A 5,695-nucleotide genomic window follows, 5' to 3' on the forward strand; every position below is an offset into this window, starting at 1 on the left:
CCATTCGTTGAGCTCTTGTTCTACCTCCATTGTTGACATTCTTAGAGCTTGCTTACTCTCAATCCCTCCAATGATTCTTGCTTGTTCTTGAGGGAGAAGAGAGAGGAGATCTAGATCCACATCTCCACCAATCACTTTCTCCTCTATGTGAGGGGAACCCCTTGGATCATGATCTTGGAGTTCTTTGTGAGCTCCTTGTTCTTCCTCTCATATTTCTCCATAGCTTTCGTTGTTGTGGAGGGATTTGAGTGTGAGGGACTTGACCACTTCATGTGTTCTTGCCATTGCATTAGTTGCATCGGTTTGAGTTCTCCACGGTGATACGTGGAAGTGAAGTTTGAGAAGCTTATTACCTTTGGTACTTAGTACCCTAGATATTCTTCTTCGCGGATGCTTTGGCGTCCTAGAAGCTTGGTGGTGTCTCGGAGCTCAATCATTGTGGTGTGAAGCTCCGGGCAAGCGTCGGGGTCTCCAATTAGGTTGTGGAGATTGCCCCGAGCAATTTGTATGGGTTCGGTAACGGCCCCCAAGGGTTGCCACGTGTACGGGTTCGGTGACCTCCCCCAAGGTTTGCCATTTGTACGGGTTCGGTGACCGCCCTCAAGGGTCCCTTAGTGGAATCACGGCATCTTGCATTGTGCGAGGGCGTGAGGAGATTACGGTGGCCTTAGTGGCATCTTGGGGAGCATTGTGCCTCCACACCGCTTTAACGGAGATTAGCATCCGCAAGGGTGTGAACTTCGGGATACATCATCGTCTCCCCGTGCCTCGGTTATCTCTTACCCGAACCCTTTACTTATGCACTTTACTTTGTGATAGACATATTGTTTATTGTAATATATCTTGCTATCACTTAGTTGTTTATCTTGCTTAGCATAAGTTGTTGGTGCACATAGGTGAGCCTAGTTGTTTGTAGGTTTTGTGCTTGACATATTAAACGTTAGTTTTATTCCGCATTTGTTCAAGCCTAAACCTTAATTATTTTAAAGCGCCTATTCACCCCCCCTCTAGGCGACATACATGTCCTTTCAACGCAAAACTACTTCAAACAACTATGCAAGTTGGAAATTCAAAATCTATGCGGAATTCTACACGAGATACATATCTAAATCTTCGCGTTCCGACTTATGGTTTAAAAGTTACGGGCGAAACAATAATCGTCTATTTCCTGGAATTTAACTAAACTGAAAAGAAAGTACATTAACTAACGGGCCTAACAGAGAGGGCGCAACCACTATCCTACGCCTAGTGCTAGATCTAAAGGGGCAGGAGGGCTCACCTTGGGCCGCCACTTGGGCCGGGGGCGCTGGAGGCTGCTGGAGGCGAGGCGAGCCGAGGCCAGCTGCTGGGTCGTGGGGAGGAGCCGGGCCGAAGGGAAGGAGGCCGGCGGGCGTCGCGGTGCTGGGCCTCGCATGGCGAACGAGGCGGCCCAGGTGGCTTGCGCTCAGACGGGGGCGCTGGTGCAACGTCGCCTACCTCTCGTGCTGGAACCTGGCGGCGGCCAGGCAGCACTCCGGCGAAGGAGCGCCGGCAGCGAGGGGGGATCCTGCGAGGACTAGGCGGCACGGGCGGATCCGGCCACCGGGGCTCCATTCCCGGTGGTGCCAGCGCGAGGAGGAAGCCGGGCAGGGAGATCGACGGCGGCCGGGATCTGGCGACGGCAGTTGACTGCAGGGAACCTCCGCGCGACGGCGGCGAGGCGCAGGGCACGGGGCAGGGGAAGGCCGGCGGCGGCGACGCGGGCAGGCGACGGCCAGCGGCTGGACGGATGGTCGGCGGCGCTGGGCACGGGCGCTGCTCGGGAGCAAGGCTGCACGGGAGGAGCTGCGGGAGCCTCGGGCCCATATGGGCTCGGGCGGGCCCAACACGGGCTCCGCGGGTCCGGCGGCTGGAGGAGATGGCGGCTAGGGTTTGAGGGGTGCACGGAAAACGAGGCAGGGGACTGCTGTCTAAAAATAGGCACGGGGGGTCTATATATAGACAAACGGGGGGCTAGGGTTATCCGAAATTTCGTTCCGGATCCAACCGTGCGGTCGGATTCGGACGATTCTGAACACGGGAATGGGTACGCGGCCGTGTAGAGGGGATATCCGAAGATGAGAGGGAGAACGGGCGGCGCGGCACGAATTTTAAAACACCAACAGACGTCCGACGGTAGACCGAATACGGTACCGCTACGGTCGACCGTTCGGGTACCAGACGGACTCCGATCGCGACGAAATTTGACAGGCGGCCTACCTATATATAAATAATACCGCATGACAGATCTCAACCCGATTAGAGAAAGCTTTACGCACACTTCAAAAACAGGGTTACGATGGTGCTGCGGGCGCGTGCGAGTGCGGTCGGGCTCGGAACGGACAATGACGCGAACCGGCAACTAACAACGGATGCAAGTTTTGAAAACTGGCGGCAATGGAGATGCCGATGCAATGCAGATGATGCGACAAAATAAAAATAGACACACGACGAAAACGGAAAGAGAGGGGAATCTTCTGGAACGTCGGCATCGGGCTGTCACAACTCTCCTACACTACAAGAGGATCTCGCCCCGAGATCCAAGAATGAAAGGGGAAGAGGATGAGAAATAACAAGAGGTAAAAACTTAGTCACTTCTTTGACAAACGAGTGAAACCAACAATGCTTGAAGGTTGCAGATAGATGAGGAATGATATGAGAAAGAAGCAAGAATTCACGGAAAATTTCGGCAGCACTTCGGTAGGAAAATGGGACAAAAAATTCGATAAGATGGAAGAAATAGACAATATTCATAACAAACAACTGAATAGAACAAGGGAACACCATGATCTTGGTAGAATAACACGATAGACCCAAAAGAGCAACATCACAAAGCCTCCGGAACAATAGAATAGGGACTAGTTCATACGGAAGAAGAGAATGAAGAAAAGAATGACAACTACTAACTCCAAAGAACTTGGCAAGCATCCTTGCAAGAAGAATTGGACGGAGTTGTTGGAAAAACAACAACGAAAAGAACAAGATAGTAGTGGTCTTACGGAAACCTTTTCAAATTAATGAAGTGACAACCAACCACTAACAGAAACAAGGATTGATTGGGAGAAACAAGATATGGACAATTACTTACACCAAGAGGATACATTGAGAACTTGGATTAATGACAAGCACCATAATAACAACAATCCATAGGAAAAGCTTTAGGTGAAATCCAAACCAAGATAGCTCAATGAAGAAATCATGGCTTGAAAATATCTCATGATCCTAGAGTTGGTGGGTTTAATTAACTCACTCTCGAAAGGAAAACTCTTCGAGGATCCTACACTAACAAGAATGGTATAATACCACCTCAAAGGATAAAGGAAGAACAATTGCACATAGCAATGCAAGAGAAAGGAGACTTGAGGTTCTCCAACAAGAATCTTGAAGAACACTTGATAATGGATTGAAACCTTGATGAACCACCATGAAGGACCTCCGTATACAAATGAATGATGCGACGATATGAAGGTAGACAAGAATAAGATTATGACCTTGCCAAGATTTAGATGAAGCCTCACAAAGAGATACTTGATAAACTTAGAACTCCGTAAAAGGAAAGATAAGAAGACTTGAGAAAAGAATTGATATCATGAGCCGCTCCGGAAGAACAATTGAAATCTCTTGGAAGAAGGAAGAACAAGAATAAGAATTATGTTATGCTTATCCTTCATCAAGTTTAACTGATGACAAGCAACGGATTTAGCATATCACTTATTATTCTTGAAATGATTGAGGAGATATATGAGCACAAAACTAGAAGAAATCTTGAAGGAGGCACCGGTGAGAATTGAAATGAATGAGGCAACCATGAATGACTAGAGATACAAGAGAATGTAGAGATCATGAGCTATCTGAGAGAAAACTAGAACAAGGCACCGGATAATCGTGAGACGAACGAAGAGACAACAATGGAGAAGAATTGAGGATGAAAGGTGAAAGCTGAGAACGAAGAATCTTCTAAAATGATGGCCTTCGGAGGACGAGAAATAAAAACAACTCAGAGAAGCATCGGATAGCGAGAAATGGATTCTCATGAATGACAACAATTAAGATGATGGCACAAAGCTGAAATGATGAATCTCCAAGAGAATGAACCAATATTGAGAGAAACACTCCTTCGGTCTTCAAAACTGAAATGATGAGGAGAACACCACCAAGAATTAATGAGACACTCCGGAATAAAGAAGAATGAAATGTTGAACCATTATGAGAATGAACTCCAATTGATCTTGAAGAAGGAATATGACTGATGAAATTCATTCTTACGTCATAGATGAAAAGATTTAGAAATCTCCGGAGAAAGATTAAAAGAGCCAGGAAAGATCCTGGGAAAGAACCTGTGGGTTATGGGCCCACTCAAAGAAACCACCGTTGGAAAAGATTACTTGGAAGAGAGATATTGCACCAATATGAAGAGAACTAGATGAGGTTGAGAACCTCAAAATAATTAAAAGGATTGGAAATAAGAACCTCTAAGAAAACTTCAGCACTCCGGATGGAATAGAGAGAAATGACAATAAGAAGACTAATGAGAATTTCCCACATGGGAAAAATTACAAGGATGAATAGGATACAATGAACACGGATAATTAAATTAAATTCACCGGAAAAGATGACAAGAATGAACAAAGATGAACATGAAGCTCCTGAGAATCTTCACAAGGAATCACCGGCTAGAAAAGGAAGAAGAGATAGCGGAAGCATCACTTAATATGAAGGCACTTGGAAGAAAAATTGAATCACTGAAGAAAAAGGGTGGGAGGGCGGGGAAAAACAAAAATAGCTTGAGACAGATGAGATGAACTCCGGCATAAAAGAGAGAATAATCTTGCAAAATTAGATAAGATTGAATTCACTTGAGGAGAAGCACACCGGTAAAATGGAATTGATATGATGACTCCGGTTTAAAAGGAATTGACATGATAATTGATAGAGCAAAAGAATTAATACTCTCATAAAAATATGAGAACACCTCTTAGAAAGATCTGAAATCACCACTTGACATTGAAGCAACACGAATTACCATATTCAGCAAAACAAAGGGATGAGGCTTATGAAACAAGCCAGAACAACTCATGAGAAAGATTTCGTCCGATATTTTCGTGGACAGGATCGCACGGGCTCGAACCTTACAGTATCCATCAAGTGCAAGGCAGTGCACCCGACATACGAAGCATCCCCGAGTCGTAGCAAGCTACAAGGACTCTTTAAGACACAACGTGTACCGCTGTAAGTCGACCATGAACAAACAAATCCACTAGATGTCGAACCCCAACCTAACATCATGTATTTGTTGGAAGATTGTCCTATAAGTAAGTACTTGAATTCCCACCTATGAATTCCCGAAATATCTGGTCATGCAATCTGGTACACGGATACAAGGAGTACTTCACACAACTCCTAAACTAACTCGTCACCTGTATCACATCTGTCAACACACAACCAGAATCTCGGATCTTCATCTACAACAGACCCTCGTGATCACAACGATACAAAGTATTGCAGTACTCCCAAACAATCTGCACCAGTACTGGGGACAACGGGGTTATCTCGCCACTACTAGTATTGAAGCAATTACGAACATCCTTCGTTCTGAGATACTAAGAAATCTGAATGATGACGATGTGCTCAAGAATCCCCTGGAGCTCAACTCCCCTGAGACTTAGAGCAGATAGGA

Source organism: Hordeum vulgare, chromosome 4H (assembly GCF_904849725.1).
Source record: "Hordeum vulgare subsp. vulgare chromosome 4H, MorexV3_pseudomolecules_assembly, whole genome shotgun sequence".
In the NCBI taxonomy this organism is placed as follows: domain Eukaryota; kingdom Viridiplantae; phylum Streptophyta; class Magnoliopsida; order Poales; family Poaceae; genus Hordeum; species Hordeum vulgare.